The sequence below is a fragment of the Acomys minous genome, assembly GCF_964271855.1.
Source record: "Acomys minous genome assembly, chromosome: 13".
Classification (NCBI taxonomy): domain Eukaryota; kingdom Metazoa; phylum Chordata; class Mammalia; order Rodentia; family Muridae; genus Acomys; species Acomys minous.
This window is the reverse complement of record NC_140495.1, coordinates 36,270,196-36,284,275: the sequence shown is the minus strand read 5'-3', so window position 1 is coordinate 36,284,275 and position 14,080 is coordinate 36,270,196. Positions and strand designations below refer to the sequence as shown.

General features: G+C 39.1%; 1 long non-coding RNA gene across 1 annotated transcript in view; it reads left to right on the top strand.

Annotated features, from left to right (window-relative positions):
• Positions 1 to 8,926: 8,926 nt before the first annotated feature.
• The window catches only part of LOC311581973, a 120,437-nt gene continuing 115,283 nt past the window's right edge, over positions 8,927 to 14,080 (top strand). The window contains exons 1-2 of the long non-coding RNA XR_014773970.1: positions 8,927 to 8,972; positions 9,818 to 9,921. This is a non-coding gene — a long non-coding RNA (uncharacterized lncRNA). The remainder of the gene's footprint in view (positions 8,973 to 9,817; positions 9,922 to 14,080) is intronic.

The window sequence follows — 14,080 nt, the reverse complement described above, 5'->3', positions numbered from 1 at the left end:
GAACTTCAAAGAAAGGCTAGAAGAAACATTTTTGTTGGGTTCCTTTAAAAACAGGTAATTTGGCTTTTAAATCAAAGAAAAATCCTCAGTGACTGTAAAAAAAAAAAAAAAAAAAAAAAGCTATACTTCAACTTCTGGCAGTAAAAGAAAAATTAGGAAAAAAATAAAATTAAATCACGACTGTAAAGATGCATCCCCTTCGTGATATGAAATCATAAGGAAATGTCATGCCTTCTATATTCAATGGTAAAAATGCTTTCAATGGTAAAAATAACTGGGAAATAAAACAAACATTAAACAACCCAATCATAACCTTTCCTCAATTTTTAGAAAAGAGCTCTTTAAACTGGCAACAGGTTCTTGCAATGAAGCATACCCGCCCGCGCCCCGCCCCCCCCCCCCCCCCCCCCGCACCTCCCAGTTAGTGAGTGGCACAAAAAAACCTGGGCCAATCATATAAACTTTCTACAGGCTCCTTCGACATTTTTATAAGATCTTAAAGAATTTATAATTTTAAATTTATAAGGCACAAAAGGCAGCCGGCTAGTGCTTTAGCCTCCTTACCAATCTGTCTTCCCATTGGCTTTTGGAGAATGGATGATACCCGCCCCCAGTGCAGGACTGCCTGTTGTCTTTCCACTGAGAGGAGTCTTTAATTCACTGAATAGATCATAGACACAGCCAGTGAAGTGGCCCACTTTCTTTACCGAGCTCAGGACCACGTTCTTTTTTTATCGTTATCTAATAAGTTCTTTTGCGCGCTCCGGTTGCACGAAGCATGAGGTTAGAAGGCGCGCACAGAAACTAAAGAGCTGATGGTAATGCTGAAGGTTCGCTGGAATTCAAAGTGAGCTGGGGCACATGGTTTGGCCTATGGAGTCTGTGAGAATCCTGTCAGCAGAGACCCTAGTCCTTCCAGGTACCCAGCACTCAACAATTGTATTAGAAAAAAATGTATTTTTCTACTGAAATCTAAGATTTCTATCAACATCACTTACGCGAACTTAAGGCCCTAACTGGAAAGTGAAGATCAAGAGGTGAAAAGGTGACCTGCGCGCCGCCCTCCCTTCTGTAACTCTTCACAGTGAGGAGCTGTCCCGAGCCCCTGGAGAGGAATAGTCCCCAACACAACTGAACACAAGAAAATGAGCTTAAGAGTCGAAAAGGCTACAAAACAGAGGACAGTAAAAGGCAGGACTGGCCCAAAACCGTTCTTCTAAGTGTCCTCATCCACTTAGCATGTGTGTTTCCGGGATCCAAGGCCTACAGCACTTTCCTTCATCCAGGAGAGAACAGCAGTAGCCATGGCTCTGGGAAGAGGCTACGAACAGTTCTCAGGTGTTTGTTGAAAACTTGCTTGGAACATATGATATTTAAAGGGTTGGCATAAAGGGTATGTGTATTAAATATCTATTTCTCTCTGCTCGCTCTGGGTTAAGTTCTATCACAGGAAAGAAATGTTTCCAGATTACTTCTCAGCTGCTTGCAGCAAAATCCTGTAAAGGTTAAAAACTTCACTGTTAACATCCTCAGCTCTTAGAAAGGTGAAACTTAAGCATTGGACATTTAACTGCTTGCTCATTCAACCTTTTGTGAGAAACCCTATCATAAATTCCCTCCAATATTTGGTCAGAATTTTCATTTTGTTTTTTGTTTGTTTGCTTGCTTGTTTTTTATTTTCTTCAGATAGATTTAAATATTACTTTTTTTTTTGGGGGGGGGGTAGGGAAAAAATTGAACAAGCCGATCTCCAGGGCTTTTTGAAACCAACTACCAAAGTCTCTTTGAAGCTGCTGTCACCCAGGCACTTGAAGTTCCTGGCATAATGAACTGGCTCCCTTTTCCTCTCCCCCTTCCTTTCAGGTACTGTGCTTATTTGAGATATGCAGAATGGACACCTTAGACTTGCTCAGAAGACTTTGAAAAATAGGGGTCCCAAAATCACACCCTAGAGTCAGGCATAGCCAGTCCCCATTGAAAGGGACATAGGAACACGTATTTCAGATAATCTTCCTGGTTTTTTAAAAGTTGTTATTGAAAGTTGTTCTTAAATGTTGCTTAGTGGTATTTGGGGATTCTGATCTTTTGAAACTGAATTTTTTCTTTCTGAAAAGGTAAGATGTTGGGGAAAATATAAAAACAACAGTGGCCAGACAGAACAATAAACACACACAAGAAGACCTTCTACTATGTAAAAGTCACCAGTGCACTGCTGATGTTGGGGACACACGAAGAAAAAAAAATTCACAGGGTAACCAAGAAATTCTGTAAAGAAACCTAGTAAGCTTTTTGTTGAAAGAAATAAAACTTCTGAGCTATTAGTTTCCTGGTCATTATGTGCAGGAGCCTGAATTAATTGTTTTTATTTTAAAGCATTTTATGCAAAAGGTTTTGTTTGGGCTGTAAGCCAATTGCAAGGGTTTGATTACTAGATAGTTGCCTAGCTTTCCCGTGCAAATGGTTGTTCCAACCATTAAACCCTGGGTATAGCTGCTGTACAATGAGCATCATTGATAGAAATCTTAGCCGTACACATAAAGATAGATTTTTCTAGTCCAATCTTGAGTCTATGCAGTGTCGATAAAAAGAGTTTGCACAGTTATTGGAAGCATGTTTTTCCAAGCACCTTAAAGCATTGTTTTAATTAAAAGATGAGACCTTATATAACTGCATACATAATATTAATAGAAGTAAATCCATTTTAAAAGTCTCTATTCAGATTCCTTGAAAACAAGATAAAAATGAGCACAAATATTCCATTTTCCTTCTGATATATTTATAAAGTCAAAATGATAAAAGTATAACCTTAATCATATATTTTAAGAATGAAAACACTCAAAAGACAACCTCCACTGGCCCTGAGAACTAGGCACGGTAACTTCTCTAGGGTGTTACATCAAGTAGAACAGAGAACTAGGAGAATTGGAGACATTTTGGGATAAATGGTTTAAAATGTCCTTTTCTCAACAGCAGTGTTACACAGCATTATAAGAAAGCAACAGAGAGACTAGAGAATTTCCATGATAATTTCCTGCATTTGAGAAACACAGATCAAAGACCCTCAGAGGAAAGGGAAACCCCTGACAGTACTGTAACACCGAGATGAGTGAGGAAGATCCAAGCAAGTCCAGCGGTGCCCAAAGAAAAGCCTGCACCTTGCTGGTTTGTTTAAAGGATGATTATTTTGTTTTTGGTTGGGTAAAGATGTTTCCAAAAACAGAAAACCCAAAACGTATAATCAAAGAATATTTAGAAAATAACAATAATGATTTTTTTCTCTTAAAAATGGTGACATGCTGCCAAAATTGCACTCTGAGAAGAAATAACTTTTATTACTTTAATGGTTCAACAGGAAGGAATAAAAATAAGTATCTAAAGTAGGACTAGAATTAGAAAATAAACCCAAGACAGACAAGGAAGTGAATAAAATAGATGCTACTGTTTGAGTTCTTACTCTGCTAACTTCTTTATCTATATAAATTAATTTAATTTCTCTTACCTCTCAAAGTCTTAGACACTGTTGAGTGCTCAGTTTTAAATGGGACATTTGTACTAATACCCCTCCTCACACACTGAAGGCCAGGTAATGTCATGGGGTAAGTTGCAGAAAGTTTGTAAGAGCCAAAGGATAGGCATGAGTGGTATGAAATGCTGTCTTCTGGACATGATGTGGAAGTTGCCCTCATGAATTCACATCTCTAGTGTTTACCTTCACCAGATCCACACAAGATCAAGCCAGGTGGAGAGATTCGTGAGGCTACACTTGTAGGTGAGGAGCTCTTGGTAGTTGATGGATTCTGTCTGGGTCAAGGGGAGAGTAAGTTTTCTTTGGGGGCACTGACAATGGTAGGTTGCCTATAGTTCAGTGGATGTCCACACAACCAAGTGCATTAGGGCAACTTCAGACTCAGTGAGTTAAAAAAAAAAAAAGAGGAGAGAATATGAAGTTGAAATATGAATTGTCAGAGTGTCTCGGTTGAGGGTGGTTGGGTATGATCAAATACATTGTATACATATAGGAAATTTTCAAAGAGTAAGTAAAATATAAACTATAGGTAAAGTAAGTAAAAGTGTGGGAGGTTGGTCTGTTGTATTTTGATTCTAATTACTGCTTGCTCTCTCTGCCCCACCTGTACCTTGACTAAGAGCCTAACCTCTTTGATCAATAAAAGGCCATCACACCTGGGCAAATCGGATAACCATGGCTAAGGTTCCTGGGCTTGAGGAGACAAAGAGAATCTTGCGAGGAAGAGAAACTGGAGGAGAGGAGAGGAGAGGAGAAGAAAGTTGTGCCATCATGGGTTAGGTGGAGGAGAAGCACATGGCCAGCATGGATGGAGACTTGGCCCAGATAATGATAATTAGCAAGTATTTGGGATTACGGATAGAAATTGTTAGAGCAGATGGCTCGGGAATGAGACTGGTATTCCATACCTGCCCCACTGTGGGAGAGAGTTTAAGGGATTAATATCTGCCCTGCCCCAGGTTAACTAAAGCTATTTTAAAATATAACAGCTGTCTATGTTGATTGATTGCTAGCAGGTTAGAAAATACTGCCATAATAATAATTATAAGCCTAATGATAAACATTATTAGGACACACTGGAAAATGAACCACACCGTAAAAGAGACCTGCAAATACTATCACTGAATTCACCCAAATTATTATAAGTCTACCTTATAGGACATTAAGGATGTTACTCTCAATCCAGGAACTGAGTTAAATGGTAAAAGGGGAATGAAGTGATGACATACCTAAAGCAGACAACAAATAATGGGAAAGTGAAAGATAAATGACACCGTTTTTTTTACAGAAGGTATTTTTAGAAGAAAGAGCTACATTGTGAGTGGATTGGTGAAGCAGTTTAGCAAACTGACTGGAGGAGCTGGCAGAAGAGGGACCATCTGTTCAAACAAATTCAGTAGGTACAGCCTCATGGTAAGTAAGGGTATTAGAGGGCTCCATGTGGAAAGATGTTTGAGTCTTTAATAGTATGACTCAGAGAAAATCCAAAGGACAAGCACATTTCACTACACACATATTCCATCACTTCTAGACACAGGAGAGCCAATAACCAGGCTAAAGCTGTGGGTTCTGGAAGAATTCCACCCCTTCCCCGCCCCGTGTGTGTGTGTATGGATGGGTGCAGGGTGTGGACATGAGTGTCGCCTGGTGGAAGGTATTGATGGTCCTGCTTCAACACAGTGTCACAAGCTTCATCTGCCCACAACAGAAGCAGTTAACACCACTGACAACCCACCCAGTACACTAGCGCCCAGGAAACATCCAGACTGATTTTTTTTTAGTCTTAAAGGCCAATAGACATTTTAGTCTTAAAGCCAATCGATGTTTGAAGGAAGTAAGCTTCTAGAGAGAAAAGATTAAAGCACTAACTGAAAAAAAAATGATTAAAAAAAAAAAGAAAGAGCAATAGTTTTAGGAAGAGGAAAAAGAAAAAGACAAGAAGCCATTCTGAAAAAAAAAAAAAACAAATTATCCCAGGATGTCTACCCTGGATTGGGAAAGCATTATGGATTGCTAGTGCAGGAATATGAATGGCAGATTCAACAAAAGTAACATATCACAAGTAAATTCACTGGAACTTGGTCAATCCAGCCGGGTCCACACACCTAAGGAAAACTAATTCTCCCTCTCCTAGGAGCTAAGAATCATCAATAGTTCCTCAGGCAGGGGCGAGGCATTGTACCTTCCCCCATAGTGGGATTTCATCTACCTTGAATTTGCACAGGTCTTCACACACATGCTGGTATCCGTAAAGTCTGAGTTCACATGTGCAGCTGTCCCATTGCGTCTGGAAAACATCATTTTCTTTTAGTCATCCGTGGCTTTTGCTTTCCAAATTTCTGTATGTATAAGCAGTACAAAGATTCCATGAACAAGAGCTACCGGAATGAAACTGTGTCTGACTGAGTAGAACTGTGTTATGGTGGGCAGAAGCGAATGTTGCCAGTCCCAAAGCTCATTACCTTATCTTGGGCGAGTTCTGGTCCTCTAGAACAGACATTCTTTGCTACTTCTGTGTCTTAACTAACATAATGTGACTGTCCTACATCAACTTGGCACAAGCTTAGAGTCATCTGAAAGAAGAGAACCTCAGTTGAGAAAATGCCTCTATAAAATCCAGCTGTCGAGCATTTTTCTTACAGTAGTAATTGATGGAGAAGGCCCAGCTTATTGTGAGGGGTGCTGTACCTGCCCTGCTGGGCCTGAATTCTAGAAGAAAGCTGACTGAGCAAGCCATGATGAGCAAGCCAGTGACCTACACTTCACAATGACCTCTGCCTTAGCTTCTGCTTCCAGGATCCTGCCATGCTTGAGTTCCTGTTCTGACTGCCTTTGAAGTCTAAGCTGACTAAATCCTTTTCACTCCAACTTGCCTTTTGGATAATAGTGTTTCATGACAGCAGTGAAAGGCAGTGACATTTCTATAATTGGAAACTATTCACTTAGTAGATCACTAGCTTCCACCAATCAAACAGCTAACAATGTCATCAGACAGCATCTTGTACCTATAGATTAACTTTTCCCATCTTGCTGTAGCCACCTTTCTGATGTACCCACCAAAGTATTTTAAGTGTGTCTTGACTCCTGAATCTATTTGTTCTCTAAATTATAAACATTTCACGAAATTGCTTCTCAAGCTCAGGTCGCCCAACATGGCTCCAGAATACACTATTATTCCCTTTAAGATGAGACCTATGAGCCTGGTGAGGTGGTGCACACCTGTAATCCCAGAACTCTGGGAGGCAGAGGCAGACGGATGTCCTTGAGTTCGAGGCCTGCCTGTCTACAAAGCGAGGCAGGACAGCCAAGAGATGAGATCTATGTTTTTTGAATCAACAATCCAAATAAATTTAATAGAAGATGGATATTGGGATGTAGACAGTATAGGAAAAGGCAATGTATGCTGGCTCACAGAGGGAGAATACATAGCAAAGCCAGTTCCATGCACATTTCTGTTAACTACATAACTATATCTCTGGTTTTGGCTGAGTAAATCTCCATTGTATAGGCCGTGTTTTCTCTATCCGTTCGTCTTCTGACGAGCATTGGGTTGATTCCAACATGTGCTCCTTGTGAATAGGAAGATTGTCTTAAGTTAAATAAGCCAGCTCCACAAAAACAAAAGACACATATTTTCTCTGATATGTGGAACCTAGGAAAGTATGAAAGTAAAAAGGGGTCTACAGAAGATGTGGAAGGTGAGGGGAAATAGGGAGTGGAGGAGAAGAGGAAGTAGAGTAATATAGAGGTATGAGCAAAGTCGGCTGCGTTAACATGTAGTACAAGGGTACATGCATGACATATATTTGTTGGGTTTTTTTTTCTTGTTCTCAATCTTTAAAACTTTCATACACACTTTGTGTAAGGCTTCAACCTGTAGATGCTCTTCCTGGATAATAAAATAAGAAACAGAGGTGGCTTTAAAATGCATATGTGCCCTGGAATGAAGAAAATATCAAAGTATACCAGGAGGCAAGGATGCTTGGAAATAGATGGTTATAAACATGACATAGTATATAAAATGTCAATAGATAACATGTAAATTAATAAATGTAAAATTTGTATAAATATGAGTGAAACTTGGAAACAAAAGAAAAATTAAAGAAGGTAGCTCTAGGTACGAAGGCAGAATGAAGACTTGGAAAGGATAAGGCTGGAGTTGTTTTTTTTTTTTTAAGCCTTTCTTATAATTTAAATTTGTGTCTGTGAATTTATATTACTTTGATAAAAATGCAATTTTAAAACCCCGTTTTAAAAGCATTAAACAAGACAGGAAGCTTAGCAATATATTTTGTAGCTAAAATAGCCCTGGTTTAATAAAGACAGGATAATATTTAAATTACAAACCAATAGGCTCATGAATATAGATGAGAAATTTTAAGTAAAATACTGTTCTAGTAAATTGCATTCAAAATAGGATTTTTAAAATTAATATGGTGTGACTATGTATTGTTTCTTCTCAATATGAATTGTTGACTTACTATATGAGAGTATATTCTAACAGTTTATTTTAAAAAATCCACCCAGCACATGCTGTGCACATAGACCAAATCTTATTTAATAATATTGTAATATTTTTCTGTTTCCTTGTTGTTGATACATGGTCTCATTACGTAGAACAGGCTGGTCCAGAACTCAGGGTCTACATGCCCCTGTCTCAAGTGCTCGGCATTGACTACTAATGAAGAGATATTTGTTGTTGTTGTTGTTTGTTGTTGTTGCTGCTGCTGCTGTTGCTGATGTTGATGTTGATGTTCTTGTTGCTGCTGCTATTTGAGATGTGGAGTCATAAACTCAGGCTAGCTTCAAACTCTCTCTACAGAGGAAATAACCTTCAGCTTCAAATTCTCTTTTCTCCAACTCTGGCCAGTGCTGGGATGCAGATTTGCACCACCATGCCTGATTGACGCTGAATATGGAGCCCAGGGCTTCGTGGAGGGTAGGCATGTGCTCCACCAACTGAGTAATCCCCAGCGTACACAGGCCTCTTATTAATAAAAAGACCTCTTATAATTATATGACATCTTGGCTGTCCCCTTGTTGAGAGTGCTTGTATGCCCTCTATTTGTTTGCTAAATCGAAAAAATTGACTGCAGTACCATCTTGTCCCCTGGGGTGGGGGTGGTAGAGATGTCACAGTGAAGACAGTAATATTGACTTTGAATTTGCTGAATTTTTCACTGTAGTAAGCAAGGTAGCCAAGGACTAGAGGAATGTAACTTTTAACTTGTCCAGCTTTAAAATCAGCAAAGTAGAGGGAGAGGTAGGGAGCAATGGAGGTTGCATTGCAGACGATTTGTTGAGGGCCTCATGTGTAGAGATAGTGCTTGGTAAGAAAAGTCTGCCCATTTCTAGGGCCCTCTGGAACCTTCTATTTTGCTATTCTCCCATGCTTCTCTCATCTAGAGTCCCATTAGAATGTCCTCCCCTCTGTCCCTGTTTCCTGGTAAGTGAAGGCTTTCATGGGACATGCTCCTTGGGCTAGTATGCAGATATAAGTGAGTATATAACATTATGATAGGCAGATTTGGGCCCAGGCATCCCGCTCAAACTAATGCACCAGCCAAAGGGCGATACGGGCGGTAAACTTTAAACCCCTACCCAGATCTAGCCAATGGGCAGAACATTCTCCACAGTTGAGTGGAGAGTGGGATATGACTTTCTCACGTACTCTGCTGCCTCACATTTGACCATGTCCCCTGGAGGGGGAGACCTGGTGGCACTCAGAGGAGGGACAGCAGCTTACCAAGAAGAGACTTGATACCCTATGAGCATATACAGGGGGAGGTAATCCCCCTCAGGAACAGTCATAGGGGAGGAGAATAAGGGGAAAATGGGAGGGAGAGAAGAATGGGAGGATACAAGGGATGGGATAACGATTGAGATGTAACAAGAATAAATTAATAAAAAAAAGTCTGCCCTGTGTGACCATAGAACACACAAGCATCACATCCAAGGACAACCTTGGTTTCTTTGGGGGAGCCAGATACGGGGCAAAGGGCAGTGTTAGTGAGCACAGTTTGAGAAGGAACCTCGTGACCCTCTGTGGTCTTGCAGGACTTGCCAGCCTAGTGGTGCTAGGTGCCAGGTGGTTGCTTCTTGGGCTTGCTCACAACTCCTTTAGTTTGTTCAGTCCCTAAAGACGGTTTTACTCATTTGAGTAAATAGCGAAGTTTTAACCCTCCTACCTTCTCTTTACCCTAGAAATGTGCTTCTCACTTGAAGCTCCTGAACTCTCTCTGAAGCTCTCTCCCATTGCTTTCTTTCATAACACTCCTATGCTGTCTCCAGCCCTATTTCCCTGGCCAGATCCTGTCTCTTCTGAATACAGCTGCCTTGTTACTTCTGCAGGTACTGCTCGGCCGTTATTGCTGAACTACAGCACAATATTGAAGGTCGGTGCCTATTCTCATTGGGTTCCTTCAGCTTATAATATTTGAAAATAACTCACCCTGTTGATACATAGAAAGAAACTTAAGGAACCAGATTTTAAAAACAGAAAGAAAAAAAAACACTTCAAATTCTTTAGAAAGTTCAGCAGCAAGTCATTAATAAAAAATTTCAATATTTTCTATTATCAAAATAAGCCATTCATACAATGAACAATGCAAAAGGCAGGATAAAACTTTGCTAATGGATATTTAGGAAATATATATGAGTATGCGATGATCAGTTTGCTTTAGCAAGAATAAACAAAAAGTTTGCTTCTGTGTACACAGTGGAAGTTTTGGGTTCTTTAAAAACTCAGTTATGTTATGTAAACTTGTTTTTGTTTCCAAAGCAGCAGACTATTTGCCTTGTGCAGGCTCTTAGAGGAGTATTATAAATAAGTAAGTAAGCTGAGGATAGCTTAATTCTAGGGAGTCTGAGACGATATAAATGCCTGAGCCCAGAGAAGAATGGCGGCGCTTGCAGGAAGAAGCCAACTGCTGCTCCTCGTTACTGTTGTTGGGGTTTGAGGAGAACAACTCAGAGATGTCCTGAAACAAAGATTAGACTTGCCCCTGGGAACCCAGCAACCCTAACCAGCAGGAGTAGCTAAAGAGAATTACTTACCCACCCCGCCACACACACACACTAAACTTCTTTGTCTCCTACCTGGTGTTGGGATGTAGGAGAGGATTAGGGTGGAGAAGGTTGGAAGGGAGGAAAAGATATAAGAAACCCAAATAAAATAGATTTTTTTAAAAGTGCCAACTAGTTCAGAAATGCATGGTCCACATTTTTCCTCAACAGAGAAAGCAAAAACTCAACATATTCTAGAATATGTTTGAGCTTGAAGTGGCTTGAAAGAAAATATGGGCAACATGTGAAAATATTAAAAGAGGATTTTCCTAAGGCCACATTTGTGCTCAATATTTTCTCTCTATATTGAATATATATATGTACACATATATACAACGAAACATCTACATAAGTGTGTATGCATGTATATAACTATATAAATATAATAATGCTAGTCCATAAATTAAAAATCTAAGATGTTCTAAAATTTAAAACTTTGAGCACCAATGTGATACCACAGGTAGAAAATTCCCCACCATAAAACTTTATTTCTTGCACATTTTAAAAATTGTATAAATTACCTATAATCTGTATATCTAAGGTACATACAATAATAACTCTCATGTATAGTTAAGTACTTTCTCTCTCGTAATTATCTTATTATGAACTTCCCAATATTTCAACTTCTAAAAAAGAATGTAGAATTTGAAATATTACCCTAGGCCTTTTTGGATAACATGTATTTGATTTGTATTTTGTTAGCTCACTGGTTAGTTGCTGGCACAATGGTACACCTATAGATTATTGCCATGGAACCTAAAACCCAGGAGGAGTATCAATTATATAAACTTTTAAATAAATTGTTGCTAATTAAGATTGTGAGAATGCTTGGCAAAAAGAGTGCTGCTTATATCCTTTGAGAAAGGAACATTAAAGACGGAGGATTTAGTAGCATCGTTTTGTTTTTGCTTCTTATTTTCGGGTTTTTGCTTGTTTGTTTGTTCTTGGTTTTGGAGGAGGAGGAGGGATACTAGAAAGGAAAAGGTGTGCAGCAGAGTTGGACAGGGAGAGCTGCCATATGAAGGAGCAAGCCAGAACATAGTCTCTGCAGACGCACAGAGCAGGGGTGCAACCTAGATGTCACTGGAGGGACCTGCCAGCGGGTAAGGAAATGACGTTGGGCTGGAGTTAGGTCCAAAGGAATTGTAGTTCAAAGGGATTGTAGAACTAAAACAATCAGAGAATCAGCAAATCATTAAAAAGACATTTTCTTTAATCTTGAGCATTTTATACATGCAATGAAACATGATAATATCCAAACCTACCTTCTTCCTCCTGCTTCTACCTTAACTCTCTCCCATCTGGACTTCCCTTCCAATTCCATGTTCCCTTTTATTTATTTTTTTCTTTTAATAAACCACTAAGTCCAACTGATAACATTCATAGGGTGTGGGTGTTGGAACATTCACAGAATCATAGGAAATCTATCATTTGCTTCAAATTAAAAATAAATAAAATGATTTGCCTTCCAGCAACTATCAATTATCGATAACACCTCAGTGACAAAGGAGGCCTAAAAATGCCCTCCCACATGTGCCAGAGTTTTGTCTGGGTTGATCTTGTGCAGGTATCATGAAATAATCACAGACTGTGTGAGTTCATGCATGGGATGGTGATGTCAGGTACAGAAGTTTGCATTTTGTAGCATGCTCCTGGATCATCAGGCTTTCACATCCAATGGGTAAATGTAGCTCTTACTCTTCGTCAAAGATCTTCTTTACACTAAACAGAGATGATTAAAAAAAACAGGTTTTAGCATAGAGACCAGTGGATGATGGGAATCTCAGCCCTAATGGATAGACACACTTATGGACAATACCTGTACTTAAGGCTCAGGAAAATTTGCAGAAGAGGAAAATGCCTCCTAGGAATGACAGAGAAGCTACAGGAATATGGCTGCCTAGGCAAGGCTTGAACAAGTACCACACAAATATACATGCAAAATTGAAAGGAAGAAGTCTCACAGAAATCTCAGCCCTAGACAAAGACCTAATGATAACTAATTAACGCTGAGAGAGAAATAATTGCCATCTTCAAGTGATGAGCCTCAATAGATTAATTAACTCAAAGTGTTCAGTCCTGAAATGATACACAGTCACACCACACTAAACAAACTCAGCAGGTATTAGAAGTGTGTGTGTGTGTGTGTGTGTGTGTGTGTGTGTGTGTGTGTGTGTTTAAAAAATTAAAAAGATGCCATCAGTTTGAGAGGAAGAGAGGGACATACCTAGGATCTGGGAAGCGTTGTAGGAAGGGAAGGTAAAGGGAGAACAGATGTACTTATATTTTAATAAAACAAAACAAAATAACCCCTTAAAGGCTTATATAGTCTTCACATAGGAAAAAGAATAATACAAAAATAAAAAGATAAAATAATAAATAAGTCACATATAATCTCCAGTCTCCATGTATATTAAAATAGGATAAAATAAATATGAAGACAAGTGGCCTGGTTAACCAAATACTTGAAATAAGTAATGAAGATCATGGTTTGGTTGGCTATAATGCAATTTGTAGGATAAGTTGTCCAAATGTTAGATTGCATATTATTTTGATGAATACAAGTGAGTGATATAGGATGATATTAACATTTGGACATGGACTGAGTATAGCAAGTTCCCTCAGCAATATGGACAGGTCATGCTATCCCATCCATGGAAGACCTGGACAGAGTAATATGTTAAATAAGGCACAGGAATTACGCTCTGCTTGAATGTCCTTGAGCTGGGCCATTGTTCTCCTTCCTTGGAGTCTGGGATAGGACTGAAACGTACACTATTAGTCCTCCTCGATCATCAGCTTTGAGGTTTAAATTCTTTCCTACTCAGTCTGCACAGGTGATTAAATCATTACTTACTACAAATTTCTACTTACAATAAATACAAGTGGAAAAGTGTGTGTGTGTGTGTGTGTGTGTGTGTGTGTGTGTGTGTGTGTATGTGTGTGTGTGTGTGTGTGTGTGTGTGTGTGTGTGGTGTGTATGTATGTCTGTGTGTGTGTTCTGGTCTCATCTGTTGTAAAGAAACATATTAACCAAAAAAATTATAGTAAGAATAATAAATAGGGCATAGGGAATCAAACCAAATCAAATAAATACATTAGCAAGAGAATTAAAACATCACATAACAAATTTACATAAATTTAAGTTTTCCCAAATTCTGGATAATACAACCTTGGGAGTAGAAACCAAGTGTAAATTGTACTAAGAACTTTTAGGGACTTTTCTTTTCTGGAGCATACCTTTTCTGCATGACAACAGAAGTAATAATCTTTCTGGTGTCTGAAAGCCAATTGTAAACAGTCTGTGCATGTTAAGCTACAGAGCCTTAGAAAGACCCACTCAGACTTTTGTATTTCCTACAACATTCATGGAACTGAATAACAACTTCCCCTAAAGTCACCTTTTGGTGACAAAGGCGACTGTTTTTTAGGATAAATTCAGAAATAGTAATAAAGTAGATGTGAAAATCCTCAAAGAAAACCAGAGTG